Source organism: Papio anubis, chromosome 11, assembly GCF_008728515.1.
Source record: "Papio anubis isolate 15944 chromosome 11, Panubis1.0, whole genome shotgun sequence".
Taxonomy (NCBI): Eukaryota; Metazoa; Chordata; class Mammalia; order Primates; family Cercopithecidae; genus Papio; species Papio anubis.
This window is the reverse complement of record NC_044986.1, coordinates 73,834,909-73,856,240: the sequence shown is the minus strand read 5'-3', so window position 1 is coordinate 73,856,240 and position 21,332 is coordinate 73,834,909. Positions and strand designations below refer to the sequence as shown.

Sequence of the window (21,332 nt, the reverse complement as noted above, 5' to 3'; positions counted from 1 at the left end):
CTTACTGCAGTCTCGAGCCAGGATTATAAGCATGTGCCACCATACCTGGCTCTGCATGCAAGTTTAATGCCTGTTGAGGTCAATCCATAGCAGTGGAAGGTGGCCCCTAGAATAGAGTAGTGCTGTTACATTGGGCATTTGAGCAAACAAACCCTGGGAAATTGGAACCAAGAGAAGGGAATGAAGCTGGAATTTTGCAGCCTAAATATTCATTCTCATCTACAAAAATCCACCAGAACAAATAAGGTTAAACTGATGCGTATCTGCAGATTTGCAACAGTGTGGCATTCCTCTCTACTTTTCTTGTCAGAAACTGAGAATGTGTAAAATGGAAGATGTGGCGATATCAAGCAGCCAAAGCTATTTTCCAAATGAGGACAAAAGAAGTGCAGCCAGTTTACACAAAGCAAGCGAACTTGCCGAGCAGTTATAATCTGCATTCCAAATTCTCAGCCCAGAGCCATCATTCCTGGTTTGCTCTTCTAAACAGAAATGCCAATGCAAAGATTAAAGTGGATTGTAGTGAGTTAGAAAAGTGTGAGCAGGAACTAACATCAGAGTCTTACAAAGGCATTTTACGTAATTCAGCATTTATGGTAGGCATGCAATTTTGGCTATCACAGGCTCAAGGAAAGGGATTCTACAAAGTACATCACATCAGTGTAGGAAGGGCCACAAAACCTGAACAGAGGTGCTAGTAATAAGAGGTGCTAGTAATTAGCGAGGAAGAAAGGGAAAGGCTGTCACACAGTCAGTCACCACTAGCAGCCATTCATTCAGCGAATCTCTACCAGATGTTCATTAGGTCAGGTACTGGCTTGCCTGCCTATCATTAGGGGATTCTGACCTCAGTTCTAGTTTGCTCTCTCTCAGTCTACAAGCAGCTTCTGTATTTATTGAGTACTCACTATGTGCAAAGTGCCATGATAAGCCTTTTACAAACTTACTATTCTACTTAGTAGCACTACTATGATTTTCTTTATTTGCTTGATGAAAAAAGAGCACCTCAGAAGGTTTCAATGTCCACGTGGTTAGTAATAGGAACTAGAGTTTGAACCCCTCGTCTGAATCCGGAGTCCATTTTCTTAACCTGTAAATTATGCAATGTGTTATATTACAATATGTATAGAATGCAGAACAATTTTGTCATTGTAAGCATACTTTAAGTGTGGAATTAAAGTTTGTTTAGGGACAGTCCTCTCTTAAATTTATGTAATCAGAAGAGCTTTGGATTAACATGGAACAAGACTATCAATTTCTTCTTCATATAATCTGGAAAGAAAATTGACAAGGAAATGTTCCATTTTGCCTTCAAGTGAAAGCGGTCATATGTGGTTAAGTGTAAGTCAAAAATTAGTCAAATATCTTTCCAGGTGCATATATTATATAATATTAAATTGTCAAGGGACTCCTTGTGTTAGAATGCAAGAGAGGAAAATCCTTTTTGTGAGTACAAAAAAATCATATAGACATAGGAAGTGAGGTGGGAGCAGCCTGGTGCTAGTAATAAGAATGGTTTGATAAAGGAAACACTAGCAAACTAATATTGACCATAGACTTAATCTTAGTGAGATTGAACTAAGACCTCCCTCTCTCCCTCCCTCCCTCCCTCCCTTTATTCCTTCCTTTGGCTCTCCATTTTTTTATTTACTTGTTTAGCAAAGTTTATTGAATACTTACTCTGTGTTAGGCACTAGTGTAGGTTTTGGTGAAACAATGAACAAAACACATGTGTTTTCTGCTTTTATGGGCCTTGCATTCCAGTGGAGATGGCCAAAAACTTGGAGAGTTGAAGAAACAGGAAGAAGATGAGTATGGTTAGAGCTCAGAGGCAAAGGGAGAGAGATACGGGTGGTAAGAAACTTACGTAGAGGCAAAAGAGGTCCAGTTTGCAGTTAGACGAAAAACCAAGAGCAGATGGAAGCTTGGCTCATGGCTTTACATTTAACAACAACAACAGGTAACAGTTAATGGGCCCTTAATTGGGGCCAGTGACTGTCTAAGTCCTTGTCCTGTTTTAACTCATTTAAACTCTACAACACTACTCAGTGAATTCTTTTTTTTTTTTTTTTTTTTTTTTTTTTTGAGACGGAGTCTCGCTCTGCCGCCCAGGCTGGAGTGCAATGGCCGGATCTCGGCTCACTGCAAGCTCCGCCTCCCGGGTTCACGCCATTCTCCTGCCTCAGCCTCCCGAGTAGCTGGGACTACAGGCGCCTGCCACCTCGCCCGGCTAGTTTTTTGTATTTTTTAGTAGAGACGGGGTTTCACCGTGTTAGCCAGGATGGTCTCGATCTCTTGACCTCGTGATCCGCCTTAAACATCTCTACTAAATAGAAAAACAATGAATACAATGTCAGTTTGACAAATTTTCAAACTCTTTTATTGATTTAACAGTGAATTAGAACACAATGAGATTAATTAAACCTCTTTTTTTCGGTTTCAAACAATGGTGATGCTGTATTAATTTAATTGTCTTAGCACTTATAGTTTTTTAATGAGAAAAAGTATTTTCTATGCAAAGAGATTGTTTTTGAGCTTTAAATTAAATGAATGTTCTCCCGCCTTATGAGGAAATGGGCTTATTTGCAAATGGACCCACTCAATGGTTTTATTTTGTTCTGTTCACACCATACTGTCATGTTGTCCATAGATTCATTTGAGCAAGAGTGGTGCCTTGATTCATTCCATTTTTCTGTTGCTCATAAAAAACAAATATTACAGTTTTACATCATTGCTTCTATACTATTAGCTCACATAGTTACAAATAGTCTTTTTAGAATTGCCTACACAGAGCATGTCACTTCAGAAGCTAGTGATAACTCTACAAATTTTTACAATTTCATAGACTTTTAAAAAATCATCCTGATTTTTTAAAAATTGATTTTATATTTAGGGAGAGTGATGACTAGAAGGAGCAGGTTATCAAAATCTATGCTGATTTGAAAGGACAAATTCAAAGGAAAGTTAATGTTAAGTGATTTAAATGCTTGATTCAGATGGACTCCCTAATGGAATCTTCATCATATGTGCAGCATGGAGTAAAAACTGTAAGAACCACCTTCATCAATCTAAGACTGCATTAAAAATTACTATGTTTTTTGAAGGTTTAAATATATTCAGACTTACTTGAAAAATTAGAGCATGTTGGTTTATATCCAGTAAGATGAATTACTCTCCAGGGAGACCCTCTGGGTTAAAATCCTCACCCACACTCCTCTTCATCCGTGTATTATTATGTGGACATTTTAATTCATCTTTTCCCATTGTTGCTTGAAGACTTGATTCCTTGGGTTGGCTTCCTGGAGAAATGGATCAGCAAGAGAAACCTGAGCTGACTTCCTCCCATCTGATATGCACACATCTCTAGATTTTTAGCTTTGTTCCTAGTATGCTTCGTGTCAAGTTTGGGTCCAGCTTCCTGAGCTAGAGCACAAAAAAATATATCATTTGAAGCAAAGGGAGAAGAACAAATTGGGGCTCTGTGTATTATTTCTGATATAGAACCAATAAGTTTGTGTGCCCCCTGCATAGTAACAGATCCATTACCCTGAGACGGCAGGATTGCAGCAGAGAAGGAGTTTAACTATCTCAGGGCACCAAGTGAGGAGAAGGGAGGAGAGCCTCAAATTCATCTTTCTGAGGAGTTCTGGGCTGTGGTTTTTAAGATCATGGAGGGTGATGGGCTGGAAAATTGGGGTTGTTGACTGATCAGGGGAAGGGGTATTAAATAATCAAGATGTGGAAATTGTGTTCTTTGGTGAGTCAGCTTCTTGTGGTGTTCCTCAGACCTTCCTAGGGTCACCAGTGGGGTCCTTCATTCAAATCAGCCGATGTAATAGTTTCACTGGTATGCAGGACCTGAAAGACTATCTCACAGGGAAAACACAACATTTCATAATTTCAAATTGTTATCTATAGAGTGCTTAAGGGGAGCTGTCATCTTATGACAGGGTCTAGGACAATAGGCACCAAACCATGTTGAGGAAGCAGGTCAGAGAGTAAGCTGACCTCATGCTTAATGCTGAATGTGCTACAAGCTTGGTTTATTTTTGTTTTGTTTTTTCTCCTTTCTTCTTCCCTGATTAATTTTATGATGTTTATGGGGGCAACTCCGTTTCGATCTTGGCTTCCCAGTTATAGAAGATAACCCTCATAGAAGGAGAAAAGTGCATACTCATTAGTTTTAGAGGAATAACTTTTGATTTAGTTTTTGTTTTTGTTTTTTTTTTTTTTTTGAGGCCGAGTCTCGCTCTGTCACCCAGGCTGGAGTGCAGTGGCCGGATCTCAGCTCACTGCAAGCTCCACCTCCCGGGTTCCCGCCATTCTCCTGCCTCAGCCTCCCGAGTAGCTGGGACTACAGGCGCCCGCCACCTCGCCCGGCTAGTTTTTTTGTATTTTTTAGTAGAGACGGGGTTTCATTGTGTTAGCCAGGATGGTCTCGATCTCCTGACCTCATGATCCGCCCGTCTCGGCCTCCCAAAGTGCTGGGATTACAGGCTTGAGCCACCGCGCCCGGCCCAGATTTAGTTTTAAGCATTTAGATTTTGTGATGCCTAATGACCGAGAAATCGAATGCCCTCAGGGAGACTCTCCTATGACATTTTAACTCTCCCATAGCCTTCCCAGGGCTTGGACCTCTCATGGCTAGTAAGGTCAAATGGCTTTGCTGAGTGGTGAATCTTGCTACCTCCAAGGTCATTCCCATTCTTCTTCTTGCGCACATGAGGTGAGATAACCTGAAACTCTCCTGGAACATGGGAGGAGTCCACAAATCAGTCCTTTGAATACACCTCATCCTCTAGGGATTGTAGGAATATTGTAACTTACGTAATTGTCATATAATTTAAGTCCGTTCTTCCTTCCTTCCTTCCTTCCTTCCTTCCTTCCTTCCTTCCTTCCTTCCTGAGAGGGAGTCTTGCTGTGTCCCCCAGGCTGGAGTGCAGTGACACGATCTTGGCTTGCTGCAACCTCCGCCTCAGCCTCAGCCTCAGCCTGATTCTTCTGCCCCAGCCTCCCAAGTAGCTGGGATTATAGGCACCCGCCACTATGTCCAGCTAATTTTTGTATTTTAGTAGAGATCAGGTTTCACTGTGTTGGCCAGGCTGGGCTTGGATTCCTGACCTCAAGTGATTCACCCGCCTCAGCCTCCCAAAGTGCTGGGATTACAGGTGTGAACCATCATGCCCAGCCTAATTTAAGTTCTGAATTGGCCATTTGAAACCATGCTGGGAGATGGGACTTCACTAATATCTTGGTACTGTTGAATTATGATTAGTTTCCTCCAGGTTTTTCTGTTTTCTCCCTCAATTCATTTATTTTTCTCCTCTTCCTTAAACATGTATTGAGGGCCTATTTTGCAGGTACTATGATGATGGGAACCCAGACACAAAACACCAAGGCTCTCCCCTCAGGAGCTCACAGTCTAGCAGGGAAGGAAGACAGATAACGCAAACAAATAAGTTACCACTTCATGAGTGATGAGTGCCACAACAAAAGCACCCAGGAAGAAAAGCCTAGAAAAAGGCTCAGTTACCTCTGGGCAGGAGGAGGATCAGGGCAGGCTTTCTGGAGGAGGCAGCCACTGAGTTGAGTGTTCAAAGGTGGATGAGGAAGAACTTGCAAGGGAATAGCATGGGTGTGAAATAGAGGAGTGAATTCAGCAGCCCATCCATTCTTAGCTGCTGTTCATTCTTACAGATGTCAAATATTTCTGGGAGTCTTCCGTTTTCCACTGTTACAAAACTTCTTTAAAAATTATTGTAATTTGGATAGGACCCTTCTTCATAGCAGGAGTTTCCCAGCTCTTTGGGGAATGCTTTGAAAAATTCATTCATTCCCAGATTGAGCTGTTCTAGTTGTTTATCCTTTAAACAGCAAGAAAAAGGTGGGACTTCCAGACTTCTTAACCCGAGCCACTTGCGGGTAATAACGGTGTCAGGTTAACAGCAGTGACACATCTTCTATTTCAGGAAGGATTGAATTGGCTCTTCCTGGGTATTCATTTGCTGAGGCTTGAATTCCAGGAGATTTTATTCTTTGCACATTTCTCCGTTTTCCTTTTGTTACTGTTAGAGGCAGCTTCTCAGAATGATAAAAACTGTTGACATGTTCCCTGCAAAGTCTTTGGCATTCTAAGGATCCATCCTTACTGCCTCATTTGGCCTTGACTTTACTTCCAATATAATTGCTCATGACAACTTATTTTAGTAGAGAGAGTGGTAGATGGCCATCCTTGGGTAAGTTTGAGAGGGCTGTAAATACACCTATACTCCAAAACATCTCCTCTTCTAACTTGCAATGTACCTGAAATTCCACCAGTTAGACATTCATTCTTGAAGCCTTTTCAGTTGTTTCTTAAAATCGAAGTAGTTCTTAGTGTCACCCTGCACCTTCATTAAGCAGGTATCAGTTATCGGCCTCTCGGTGCGGTGGGCACTGAGTTCTGGGAAGGACAACACAGGGACTGAAAAACTAAGGAAAAGGATGGCTTAGCCTGCACCAACTGTATCTGAAGGAAGACAGTCATCATCATATCAGTTGCATTATTCAGCACAGCTTGTTACCTGACATCTGCTTACCTGAAGAGATTACTGTGGGTTAATTCTAGAAGCTTGCTTATTACATTAACGACCTACATTTATTGATAGCTGATTATCTTGGGGGATTGTCTCTGAGAATTTGTGCAGTAGGTAAATGATGTGTTTGCCTCAATTAGCACTCCTTTGAGAAAGGAATTAAGATAGTTAATATTGATTTGTATCACTGTGGTTTCTTATCTCTCTTTTATATCTTTTGGAATTGAACACAGTATTATACCTATAATAGGTGCTGAGTAAATGTTTGTTAAAGAAATCAGTCTGTAGACATTCAGAGGCTCATATCACCAGAAATAGACCACTAGCCTGACATCTGGCTACAGTAAAACCAAACAGGAGAATAACTGTTTTTTTAAAAATTCGAACTTCATTATGAAATAGTTTAAGATTCACAAGAAGTTGCAAAAACAGGACAGAGTTTCTGTGTCCTTTCCAAGCTTTCCCCATGATAGTGCTCTATGCTACATGTCATGCGCGTCCGTGTGAAGAGACCAGCAAACAGGCTTTGTGTGAGCAACATGGCTGTTTATTTCACCTGGGTGGAGGCGGGCTGAGTCCGAAAAAGGAGTCAGCGAAGGGAGATAAGGGTGGGGCCATTTTATAGGATTTGGGTAGGTAAAGGAAAATTACAGTCAAAGGGAGTTGTTCTCTGGTGGGCAGGAGTAGGGGTCGCAAGGTGCTCAGTGGTGGGCTTTTTGAGCCAGGATGAGCCAAGAAAAGGAATTTCACAAGATAATATCATCGCTTAAGGCAAGGACCGGCCATTTTCACTTCTTTTGTGGTGGAATGTCATCAGTTAAGGCCAGGCAGGGCATTTGCACTTCTTTTGTGATTCTTCAGGTACTTCAGGCCATCTGGGCATATACGTGCGAGTCACAGGGGATGCAATGGCTTGGCTTGGGCTCAGAGGCCTGACACTACATAGGCATGCATGGTATGTTGTCAAAACCAGGAAATTGACGTTGGCGCATTGCTGTAAACTCAAGTACAGATGTTTTGCCAGTTTTTACAAGCACTTTTTTTTTTTAATGTATAGATCCAAGACATTTTATCCCATGTAGATTTGTTTTATTACCTCCCCAGTCTATATACAGAACTCTTCCATCAGCACAATGAAACTCTCTGGTGAGAAACTGAATTTTAAAAAGAAAAAGAAATAACTTAAAAATAAGCACCAACATTTTTATAAGGTCACACGTGTGAACTTTAAAATAATACTAATTTCAGGCTGGGCACGGTGCATCACGCCTGTAATCCCAGCACTTAGGCCTGTTCTACTCTCCTTTGAAATGAGGTCCTTCCCCAGCATGCCTTCCTGCTGAGTGATCGCTGCCTGGAGCATCTCCCTGAGTGTCTGCTGAGCAGCAAGGTGGCTGCCACTTTAGGGAATCTCTGCCTGTGTATCCTTTTCTGAGTTCAGTGTATTGTCTTCTCCGTAAGTCCATGTGTAGAGCGTTCGTTTTCCCCGTGTTAGCATTTGTACACTTGGCCTGGCTTCATGGAAACTCCAAACTAGAATGGACTTGAAACAAATGGAAATCCACCAAACAAGTATGACCACATGGTCACAGCAGCACACAGGCAGAACTTTCCTGTTTCTGATTTATCAGCGTAGGGTACAGAGCTCCCACCATGGTTAAAATTGAGCTAAGTGAGCATCAAACATACTTGGTCACTTTTTAAAGAGAAAGCACATTACCTGAAAATGGCATCTTTCCTCTTGTCAACTCCTGCCAAAAGAAAGCCGCACCCCCCCATCCCCTGCACACCCCAGGATTCATACTTTCAGGCAGCCCTCTGGAAACTAAGGACATCTAAATCTAAAGGTCAGGATTCTGGGAGAGAACACCATTCCAACATGCTCATGAAATCCTAACTGTGCACAGGGTTGGATGGACACTTAAAAGGCAGCTAAGTATGATGGCTTGATGGTATGACTAACCAAGTTCTTTAGGTAATTAATAGTGGATGCAGCAGAACTGTTCACTGTAATTTTTCTATGTGCCTAGGTGTGATCATATGATACAATTTGTCTATAATCTGTTGTCTATAATTGTTGGCATGTGTCTACTATGTCCAGGTATCACTATTTGAGGTACTGAAATATGTTCATTTTATGTCAATTCTGACTATAATTTAGAGACTGCTCTCCAAATAGCAGAAAGAACAGCTTCTTACTAGCGTGGGTTTTTTTTTTTTTTCCAGAAGATTAAGAGACATGTGCTATCATTTCTCCGTGACACAGATTCCTGCAATAGACATGGGGGCCGTGGTAGGACAGAGAACCATGTGGTTTAGGAAATTGCTTCAGTGATACTGTGAGCTTAATCTCCTCTGCCTAAAGAACCCTGACAGCAGCAGGCTAAAGAAGGAGTATTTCCCAGGATATTAAGATACTGTAATTATATGGCAACAATGATGCTCATCTTAGTATGTGGATAGGTTACTTTTTTCCTTGGGGATTTAATTTGACTAATTGACCTCTATCTTCACAACCTTCTGCTTCGAATTCCTTCTCTATATTGTCCCCAGAATTAACTTGCTACAAGACAGGATAATCGTACCACTCTCCAGCATTTAAATTTCTATCAGGTCAGGTGCGGTGGCTCATGCTTGTAATCCCAGCACTTTGGGAGGCCAAGACAGGCGGATCACCTGAGGTCAGGAGTTCGAGACCAGCCTGGTCAATATGGTGAAACCCCATTCCTACCAAAAATATGAAAATTAGCCAGGCATGGTGGCAGACGCCTGTAGTCCCAGCTACTCGGGAGGCTGAGGCAGGAGAATCGCTTTAACCTGGGAGGCAGAGGTTGCAGAGAGCCAAGATTGCACCACCACACTCCAGCCTGGGTGACAGAGCGAGATTCTGTCTCAAAAACTAAATAAATAAAAATAAAAAATAAATAAACTTCTATCAACTCCCTATTTCCTATAGGATAAAGAGCAGACATGCTTCCAGGGCACACAGATGCTTCACGGTCTCCTGTCTGGCCTTGTTTCTTGCCAACCTTACAATCTACTTAGGCTCTATATGAGGTGTCCTTCTACTCCCAGAATGCACTGTGTTCTCTGTGCTTTCATCTCTCTGCCCAAGCTTAGCCCTCTGCTTCCATCCCTTCCCCTACCTTCTTACCCTGATGAGTTTCTAATCCTCACTCAAGGCCTACTGCAAAAGTTAGACAGAGGCGATCTTCTGCTTCCAGAGTCCCTTGCTTCTTACTTGTATCTGAGTACTACTGATCATAGCTACCACTGACATAGTATCCACCATGTGCTGGCCACTAACAAAGCAGTTCACGTTTGCTAACTCATTTATTTCTCTCAACAACCCCAGGAGGTAGGTATTATTTACATTTTATAAATGAGGACACTGAGGCACAGCACGATTAAATATCCAAGGTCGTACAAGATAATCAGTAGAATTTTTAAACAAGCTGCTCTTGCATATCTGCTGCCAGAAATTAAAATCTGGGAAGACTTCTCTGCTAAATGGAAAACTACTCCCAAGCAAGAATCATGTTTTATTGAATTATACGTCTCCAAAGCCAGCATAGTGCCTGTCACCAAAGAAAAAATCTCACAGACATTTGTTGAATGAATATACAGACTATTATGTTTTTGTTCAAAAAGATAATCCTGTTGAAAAGATGTCATTCAACTAAGCCTTTGAGTTTTTAATCTATAAGAGAGAATAAATTGTGATCAAGTGGAAACAGCTGCATCTCAAAGAATGAGGAAGGTAGCGTCAGGAGGAATCCTGTGTTTCCCTTCTCCTACATTCATCCGTGTGATCTGGCTGGTGCTCAAGTTTCAGTGGGTCTGTTAAGGTCTCACTGAGCGTGGAAGGTGGAGGTAGTGCACTGCTCATTCACACTGGACCTAAGTTCCCTATCAAGGTTTCAATCATATACACACGGGGAATCAGAAGGCTGAGCTCCTGGAGAACATTTTAGAAGCAGTAATTTATAAGCACGGGGCTTGCTCTTCCCCTATCAGAACTAGGAGGCAGAAACTGTGAGTTAGGACTAGAACGTACCATTTTTTGAGTTGTGTTCAATGTACCAGAGATCACAAAAGGCAGAAGAGGCAAGAAAAATGATAACAGGCCTTATATTAAGCAGGGAGTTTACAGGAAACTAGTTTTTAGACATCCAGTGTAGCCTTGACAGTAGAGTGAAGCTTGATGAATTTAACACAGTATTAATACTCCTTTAAGAAAAATGTTAAGAGATATATCTATATATATATAGATATATATATAGATATATATATATCTCACATATATATGCTTTTTGCTGATGAATTGATTTTGATAAGAAATACCTTTGAGACTCTTACCTGTAACTAGGGTTCTGCTAACTGGTCAATATGTATGGGGTGAGCTCACTATTCACCTGCCATTCGTGCTGAGATGAAGAAAAGATGGCTCCACTTGACAGTGTGGTTAACTTCAGGGTTATAAATGGCTTTCAGGGGTATAGATGCATAGAGTCCCTACCCTTGCACCACCCGAGCTTTCATGACTGTTGAGTTCCTTCAACACTATGTTACGCCTTGAGAGTCATCATGAGCTCAGTAACCAAAGTATTAAGGATGTTGGCACTTAACTGTCTCTTATTTATCTGACCAGCTTCAGCTCTGCTTCTATAATGAACTGTAACTACAGGAAACCATGGTGTGTATCTTTATGTAACTGATGCCTTGTTTCTCCTGAATTTTCATAACATCTTAACAATTATGGTTGACGTTAAAAACTCTCATGAGGTTATTTGTTGAAGTGAAATACATTATAAAAATACATACATATGAAAGGATGGCCAGGGAAGCCATTTCACTGAGTAACGACCAGTTCTGTCCTCACCTTCCCTCTGTCTCGCCCCTCCCTGTCCCCAAAGCTGCCTCTTCTCGCGTGTAATGCCAGCGCTCTGTACAGTGTTCTGTTTAGAGTGGTTTGAACATTTTTCTGCCTGTGTTTCTCATTGCTGAAGTAACTCACCTCTCTCATATCGACTCTTACCCAGGAGCCGCACTGCAGACTCTTTGATGTAGGTCCTTTCTGCATGGCAGCTAAGGCCAAGCTGTGGTTTTTCATTGCATGATGCAACCTCCCCCTTTCGGTTGTCGCCTCCAGGTTAACCAGATTCTTTTCCTGCACTGCCCATGCATGTTGACGTGCTTTCCCTTATGGCCCTGAATGTGGTGAGCACTGGACGCATGCATGAATTAAAGCAGCGAGCATTCTAATACACTGAAGCACTGGGCCTGAGGCTTCTCCTGGATCATCCCTTTGTGCCCTCAGTTTGCTGTGATATCACAGAGGCCACCCTGTCCCTTGAAAATTCAAGACTAGGACATTGGAAAAGAGAGAAATAAATCTCCCGTTTTTAGGTTTATGCTGAGCAAAGACTAATGACAAAGAATTAGAAGCTAGGGCCAGTTTCCCAAGTAACAACCTACCTGATCATCAGTCCTACATGTTCCTGACTTCACACGGGTGTGCACCAAGTGACCAGGATGATGATACCCTTTCATGTCTTTCTGAATAATGTTACCTGATTTGATTTTGCTTAGATCTAACAAATATGTAAATAAATACATATACCTTTTAAAAGCACCTCTTGGGCTAAATGCCTCAAGAAATGCAATTATTGATATTTCTCATAGTGTATGGTGTTTAGGAAAACCATTAATTCAACTTTAAAAGAAGTAAAATGGTACTACTAGAAAGAAATAGCGCGTTTATTAAAGCATGTTGGCACTGCATTCAACATCATTGATTTGTAAATTGTGATCATTTTCTCTTCTTGAAATATATATTTTTTGCCTTAGGGCTGTCTAATGACTTACTTTGAAAGTGCTTTCTTTTCTTTATTTTTTTTAAACTTGTGTACTTCTTTGTTGTATTCTCCGAATGGACTTTTATAAAACACAACTGTCAGGATCTGTTTTCTCACTTGATTTTTTTTTTTTTTTTTGTCATTTCAAATAGATACTTTCCATTTTAGACATGCCTTGGTTGTAAACTGAGAAAAATGAAAGGCGAGGCATCCCAAGCTGTGATAATCCTAGGGTAGGAATAACAGTTCCTAGAGAATTCTGGATGATACTAGCTTGTCAGCATCCCTTAGCCCAAGACTAGGCACTAAGCAGTCTGAATGAAACAAAGCTGAATGCTTCTTATCTTATTTTTATGTTTTCTTCATGAAATCTGATCTTCTACTATCTGGGGGTCTAGTATATTGAAGCTTTCCCACATTCCTTTTATCCTCCTATTCTGTTAAACATATCCTATCTATATATTCTATTAAAATGGACTTTGCTTCGAATTTCATAGCATGTTCTTTTGGTAACCAGTTAAAAGATCCTTTGAATGGGAGCATTTCCCTTTTTGAAAGGAGCTTAGATGGAATTACAGTACAGACCTGTGCAGGCAGACAATCCTGCCCAGCACGTTGACATATTCTTATTTTATGAACACTTTCATCTGGGGGCTTGGCAAAGGAAACATCTGATTCTCTTTTGTGAGATTCTTCAGTACAGAGACCCATTACTCTTTTCCAGAAAAACACAGTGATTCCTCATAAAATGAAAGGATTTCTGAAGCCCAACAGAAAGTGGGGATACAGAGATCCATTCACAGAGACAGAAGAGAAAATCCTAAGAAATCAGCTTCCTGGGGCCATCCTAGGCCTCTCACAGAGATGTTTTTACAATGATAGGAGAAACATCTCCAGAGAAGTTCAACCATAGGACAATAAAATTAAAAGAAGGACCTGCAGGAGGAAGCAAGGAGAAAGACACTTCACCCCACTGGGCATGTAATTCATCATATTTCTTTCCAAATTTATATCCAAAAGTCTAGTGGATGTCATTGATATGGTGGAAATAGCTATTTATTATTTCTTTTCTTTTTTGAGACAGAGTCTCACCCCATTGCCCAGGCTGGAGTGCAATGGCGCGATCTTGGCTGACTGCAACCTCTTCAAAATCTTCAAACGATTCTCCTGCCTCAGCCTCCTGGGTAGCTGGGATTATGGGTGTTCACCACCACTCCCAGCTAATTTTTGTATTTTCAGTATAAATGGGGTTTCACTATGTTGGCCAGGCGGCTCTCGAACTCCTGACATCAGGTGATCCGCCTACCTTGGCTTCCCAAAGTGCTGGGATTATAGGCATGAGTCACCACACTCGGCCAGCTATTTATTATTTCTGAAACATGGGCAGGGGAAACCGAATTTTGATACATAAATGATTTTCAATGTTAATTAGAAGCAAAAGGGAAAGAAAAAAAAAAGGGAAAGAAATGTTCCAGGAGATGAGACATTACTTTCATGAAGTTGTCAAGAAGGAAATGAAAAGTGTGCATACTTGAAGATATGATTGTGTAATCATAGGGGCTAATAAGTCATTGCCATTTGCCCTGTTAATGATGACAGTTTGTTTTAAAGGTAACTCATCGTGTCTGATTTTCCATGGTGATGTTGGTTTCTACTGCCCAGGTCACTTATGACATTCCTAAGGAGTGACTCCAGCCTTGTACTCAGCAGACCCATGACTTCTAATCAGCAGCATCTCAGACACTCTGTTTTGGCCGTGAGGCCGCTAGGCTCTCAACAAAACTCCTAAATAGGAAAACTTACAAAACTTCCAGGCCTTAGCTGTCAGCCAAAGACAGAGCTAAGACACAGCTATTTTATTTCCTTGTGCAATAAAGGTATAATTGTTTTCTATGCCAGATATCAGAAAGACTTGTACGAGGTCTCTCTCTGCGTCATCTTAAAAAAAAAAAATCCTGAACAGCAACAACAACAACAAAACTTCAAGATGTTAGAAACTAAGCTATTATAATTATCCTTCAGCGTCACATATAAATTCATGTGTAACTTTAAATAAGCTGGTGTCCTTGTGGTGACTAAATATTTTATGTGACATTGTTGTCTGTTTGTCAAAGTGAAGCAGCAGATAAATGGAACAACTATATTTTACATAATTTTTTTTTCCCAGATGTTCTCAGGCTTCCTACATTCAGTATCAGCAGGTTGTCAGCATTGGTACTCTTTGTTAGTGTGGACCTTGAGTGCCCTACTGAGGTGCTTGTGTGCCATTCTGCTTGAGTGCAGATGTGGCCGAGAGGTACAAGAGTTGGAACTGTAATAGACCTCTTAGGCTACTGGCTGAAATACTAAGGTTCAGAATAAGAGAGAGATACATCTTAGGCATCTCATTATCTCCAACTGCCAGTCTGGAACCCAGAACAGGCTGGTTCTAGCTGTGGATTCAATAGTTTTAGCTTCTTTACTCCAAATCCTTGCAGGGAGACCCACAGCAAGGTGCCATTGCTAGGGTCATGCCATCCAGGTATGACAGGGCTATGTCAAAGCCAGGGAGGATGGGAAGAAAAGGGAGCATAAGGCATAAGCTAAGTAGGGGACTGGTGAGATGACCAGGGGAGGCCCAGAGAGTCCAAGGCAAATATCAGGAGAAGGCTCAGACAGAATTTTGAAGTCTGCATCTAGTAACAGCCTAAAGAAGTATTACAATGATTTGAAAGTCTGTTAATGCTATGGGAGTACCAAACTACCTGCCCAACCGTGCCCTGATTGGCCAGCCTTTGGCAAATAGAGAGCTCTTATTTTCTCTTAGGAGCCTCTGCCATCCCCTATATGAATATGAGGGCTTCTTATTTGGGAAGTCTTGATATGAAGTGCTTTGAAACTGTACCCTGAGCTACTTTCTCTAGGATGCCCTCTCTTTCAGAAATGTGAGCTCCAGGTCCTTGCTCCCCAATGGCTTGGGGTTGTTGGCTATCCCTGGTTATAGATGATTGTTTATCAGTCTCCTAGCACCTAGGTGGCAATATTTAATATCCCAAAAAAAGGCATAGGAAGCAGAAGGTGGTGGTCACATGAATAGTCTATTCTTGCTTCCCTAGGACTAAATTCCTATAGATGTGACAGGAGTATGGATCCACAGGTCAGAGGTTCCATTCCCCATGCCAGGCTTTGTGTCTAGATTCTCAGCTCTCCATTCAGACCTGGGACTTCTCTTCTCCTTCCTTTACCCCATTTCTAATCACCTCATCTAGGCTGTCCTGTTTTGTGGGTGGTCCCAGGGTGGGGGTGGGGTTGGGGTTGGGCCGACAGCATATATTTGTGCAGGGAGGCTGTGGATATTTGTGTGTATACATGTTGTGTGGATGCCCGCCCACATGAACCACTCCATACCTATACATGGCTCGTTGACCCTGCCCTCGAAGAACTTTCACTCTGTCTTCTGGTATATGTGCATGAATGCATATGCATTTAGTGCTATTTGGATAATCTACTCCATCCCATTCCTCTTCTAGATAGATAAGAGTTTCCTAAAAACAAAAGGTTGAGGGGATGGCTAGACAATGGAGGAAGGGGAATGAGTGAGTAGAACTGGTCGGTCATGATTCCTCAGACAGTTTAGTGAAAACTAAAATCAAGCAATACTTGTTTGGAAAGACTCTGTTTTATATAGTAGCTTAACTCCGATTTATTACATAAAAGTTGCTGGCAAATATGAACACTAATTCTACTGTGGTAACAACTGTGATTGAAATAATTGTAGTCTGCAGATAAGCTGGAGAAAACAAGCATTAGTGGATAGGTTGTCTTGGACATCATTCCAAGAGTGTAACAGTGAAAAAGTACTTGCTCTTACAGAAGAAAACTTAGAAGAGATACTTATAAGATATATGACTGGTTCAGATCTCTGCCTCTTATGTAGATCTGTGCTAAGCCAACCAGGCAAGGAAAGCTCTCATCTCTAAAAAAAAAAAAAAAAAAAAAGAAAAAAAAACAGGAAAAAAGAATACACAGACTCCTGTGGCCACTCATTAAAGTGACTAATGGTTTTCTCTGTCAAGAAATCTTGGTTAATTATTTAGCATTGATGAGACTGTGTGGCTACCTTCATGGAAATATAATTTTCACTTTTTCTTCTTTAATACTCTATAGAGTTATACTAGGCATTTGTGAAATCTCACAATAGCTCAGTGGACAGCCTGTTGGGCATTTGGATTACAATGCAACACCAGATAAAGAGGCAGTAAAGCAGACACAAATGAAAAAATAAATGAAAAAAATAGAAACAATTGATCCTATCAGTTATTGTTCAGTTGAATGATTGCCTTTTGGTGGGCCTTTTCTACAAACAGTTACTATTATCACTATGATTATTACCTTAGTTTTAGAAATTACTATCACTTTTGAGTGCTGAGTCATCTGATTCATTCTTAGAACAACCTTGGGAATTCATAACCTTATCCCCAGTTCACAGAAGAGAAAACAAAGGCTTAAAGAGGTCAAATTATTTGCTCAAGATCCTATGGCTAATAAGTGACAGAGCTGGAACTTTAACTCTTCCATTGAATTCTAAAACTACCTAGCTGCCAAACACTTTTGAGGTCAACTTGTAATGCCCATATTTTGCTTTTGCTAGACCTATCTAGCTCCATTGTGGATAAAAAATATGGAATGAAGATGGGAAAGGAGACTCTTAGTTCAGATATAATATTGAAATCTTATTAGATAAAATTTAAAAGAGCTTCATAACAAACAAGAGGTTCTCACCATCTGAGTTTCATGAAAACAAATGATCTGTGTGTGTTTTATTGAGAAATTTTAAGGAATTGACATATTCCATTCTCTCCATTAGCAATCTATGTCATTTTATTTGTCTCCTAGAAGAATGTTTTATTCTTAGGAATAATTATGTGGGTAGACATCCTGAGCCTTACAACTGCTCTGAAGTCAACTGCTATCATTGTTTCAGAATTCTCCATATTACTCAAAGCTCAAAAATGCAGAGCATATACGGATTCTAAAGAGTTGTGAGGGTTTTTATACTACTTTCCGGTATGCTCCAATTCATTTCAACATGGGATACATATATTTGTGGCTATTGGATCACATCTCTTCAACTGAGCAGAGCTATAATTAGGAACCTGCTGCCATCAAAAGGATTAATAGTTCTGTTGATACAAACCTATAACTGATGACTTCCCAATAAAGCCAGTTAAATGACCAGCTGGCATGGGATCATAATTGATCAATACTGCAGAGTAACAAAGACTGTTTTCTATTTACATTAGAGCCATTTCAAGGTCTAAGAAAAATGTTTTAAGATAAAAAAGGGGGAGCCCATTTTGGTGTTATCATCATTACTATTGATTAATGATTGCCCACAAACTGACGCATGAAAGATAACCACATCTTAGAAGATAACCACTCCATGATGTTCTGGGATAAACTGGAGATGCTTTATTCTGTTTGGTAAAACTAAAAACTACACAACTTATTGAACACATGCCCCGTCCAGTGTAAACCTGAGAAGAATCGATATTAGAAAGATGAACTCTTAGGTACACAGCTGTGATAAGATAATTAAAATGGTAGCATGAAGGAAAACAAAAGAATACAAAGCTTTCAGCTTGGATCCAGTCAGGTTCAGGGCAGTCCTGGGGTGTTGTCCAGTTCAGGAGAAAATGTTCTATATAAATATTATTGCTTTTTCGATGATGAATTAGTATCATGTCATTCACACTAAATCCATTATTGTTATTAGCTCACAAAATATTTTTCTGTGATCTTAAATTTTATGAATAATAATATCAGTTTCTAATTTGAAGTACATTGCAAAGACTTGCCTCCCTTTTAAAATTAGTCTGTCTCACAATATTCTGGCTGGCTAAATGCTTTTATTCCAGTTCTGTAGGCAGGAAAACTGAGGCACTTAGTTTATCCAGTATGTCCAGACATAGCCAGGAAAACTTCAAATCACTTAGACCTACTCCCTCTTGGTTATAGATAGGTTCCATAAAAATCCATCTCTATATGATGTCTTTTTAAAATTTATTTTGATTGGATCCAATGGGATGCAAAGCTTATTAATCATTTAGTTCATAATTAAGAGTCTTCAGAGTATCTAAGTATTATCAGCTTTCATTATCTTCATCCTTGTTCTCCTAGAATAGGAGAGGGTGAGGGAAGATTGGGCCACTTGAAGGGTCATTCATCTTTAATCAGATGGATAACTAGAAGTTATTTCTCTATAAGCAGAAGAACTTCCTCTCAGCCGATGGGATCAGTCTTTGTGATGCCACCGCCCCACACAGGGTCCCAGAGAGGTCTTCTGGGGATTATTAGTGTCCCTATGACAGTCTCTACTGAGCAGGGTTAGGGTTAGGTACAGGTTAAATACATCTGCTTCCTATGCATTTTCCTAGACCACCCAACAAACACATGAATTTTTTTCTAGGGCAGTTTGTCCTCCTCTATGAAGGATTTATGAATCAGTCAACCACTCCCATCATTTTTGCATGAGCTCCAGGTGAGGCTCTGTAGATAGCAGACACTATGTCTTATGCTTCCTCTTCCTCTCCAAGAAGGCTGTACTCCATCTGGAGAGGAAGTGGTATAGCACAAGGCTAGTGCGTCTCTATCCTAACTCTACCACATAGCTGCAGGGTCTTGGTTGGATATCTAAACCTCTGCTTCTCTGTCTGTAAAATGGGGATTATAGCACAATATCTACGTCATTCTGCCATTTTGTGAGGACCAAATGCAATAGCATATGTAAATTTTATATAATTGTCAGGTATTATTACATTGAATTGAAGAATAATTGAATATGAACATAATGAGACAGTTTAGAATTTTTTGCTCCCAGTAGCATGGGAATTCAGAGATGGGAGAGGTCAATGAGGGCACAAGTAGTTTGCTGAATCAAGTCTTGAGGTTGGCCTCAAAGACTGCCCAAGGTTTGAACACAAAGAGTAAAGAGCAGTTGAAGAGGCCACAGAGAAGGCATAGATTTAAAATTAGGGAATACATGGGTCACATTCATGAAATAATGAAGGCAAAAGTTTGGACTGAAACATAGTAGAAAATAAAGTAGGAGATGTAGGATGAGTTTAGGTTTTAAAAGTTCTTCCTAGCCGGGCTTAGAGTTCATGTATGAAACAGGAGGGGACCATGATGGTGGACGAATGACATCTTTTAATTAAATTAATTTGGCAGCATTGCAGAGGTGAGACTTGGAGAAGAGTCTAGAATCATTAGGCTTATTGCGTTGACTCATGTCTGTGGTGCTGTGGGCCTGAACTCTGCCTGTTCATAATTCAGGTGGGAATTGAGAGGGCCCCATTCAGTTTAAAAAGGGACTAGCCACAAGAGTGAGGAGAATTTGAATGTTGGAAATTATTTCACAAAATGCTATCTTGTTCTTCAGCCAGTCCCTTCCCTATTAAATCATCTTGGATGTGTGTTATTGTTGTTGTTATTCTCAAGCTACTTACCATTTCTTTATCCCCTATAAATGATGGTCTCTGTAACCCCTCCCCATCTGTACTTGATCATTTTTCCTTTTAATCTTAATCAAAAATGTGCTCAGCAGGTACTCTCTGATTGTTAATTGGAATGTCCACTGGTGAAGCTTGCACAGTGGCATTGCAATTGCTTCCCTGTATCTTTTTAATTTTTTCACCCCCTCGTTTGCCTCTGAAACAGAAAATGTCTGTTCAACTCCTTGATCTCAGCAATTAGCTAAGTGGTATGCAGCTGGTTATCTGGAGGCAGGCTCAAACACTGAATCATCTCTGTTCAGGTCTGAATGGGAAGTTTCTTGAGCAGTGACACCTATAATTAGTGTGCAGTTGCAAGAAAGGTTTTTGGGAGTGGCAGATCTCAAAGTGGTGTTCCCAGAGAAGCAGCATCCCCATGATCTGGGAAATTGTGAGAAATGCAACATCTAAGGCCCCCACCCCCAAATCTACTAAATCAGAGACTGGGGATGGAGCCCAGCAAGATTTTAACAAGCCCTCCAACTGCATGCCAAAGTTTGAGAACGACTACCCTGGAGAAGTAGCTTCACAGGGTTCGGCAGCCAGACTCAGGAAGGTGGGAAAAGAGACTGCAGCAAACCCAGGGAAGTTTAGAGGCTGCGAAGAGGGGGTGATCCTTCCCCCTTGGAGATGAGGAAGGTGCCCAGAGGAAGCACTGCTAGCAGTGAGATTTTGTGCTTAGAGCTCCTGCCCTCTGAAAGAAAACCTGGGTAGCCCTCACTTGCCTGGTGCTCTGAAAAGACAAGTTCTTAAGTCAGTCTTCGGGAAGGTCTGTTGCATCTTCCTGCTCAAGAGTCTTTTTGAAAATTTGATTACTAAGTAGATGAGGAAAGAGAAACACTTCCTACTTTGGGTGAGTCTTATTTTCCTCTGTAGAGGCATCTAAATGCTGATGATATACTCACTTGATGGCCAAGAGGAAACAGGAGTTTGTATTTCAACCTCTACCCTACAACTGAACCTTTACTCCATAAGAATCATCTCTTTACTGAGGCTCTTTTGAAGGTGCCCAGTCATGGAGTCCTGGTCCAAATGCTAAATTTGCCTATGGTTTTAGTATCACACTTGTTTCATGGATTATGGGAGCCTAGAAATGAATAGTCTGTCACTTACCAAGTATCTTGTATCCTCTAATTATAAAGAGGATGTAAGTTAAGTTAGTTAACCCGTAGCAATTTAGGGTAAGTCAGTTTTTTACCACCGGAGGCAGAACTGTGTTATTTCAGTTCGTAAAACTCCGCCTTTTTTTTTTCCTATGGCAACATATACTATGTAAATCCTTCTGAGGTGGATATGCCTCATCAGACTGGAAATCTAAGTCTGTGTGTGATCCAGAGTCACTTTCCTTTGTAGTTTTTTTTTTTTTT

At 40.7% G+C, this 21,332-nt stretch overlaps 1 protein-coding gene and 1 long non-coding RNA gene across 49 annotated transcripts in view; one reads left to right on the top strand and one right to left on the bottom strand.

The window, feature by feature from the left end:
- KCNMA1 (potassium calcium-activated channel subfamily M alpha 1) overlaps window positions 1-21,332 on the top strand; it is a 766,524-nt gene that overhangs the window by 427,620 nt on the left and 317,572 nt on the right. The window lies entirely within an intron of this gene.
- LOC103887526 lies at window positions 960-3,211 on the bottom strand. Its single transcript, XR_002524549.2, has 3 exons — window positions 3,127-3,211; window positions 1,681-1,780; window positions 960-1,090 (listed from the first exon to the last, which is right to left on the bottom strand). It is a non-coding gene; the product is annotated as an uncharacterized LOC103887526 (long non-coding RNA).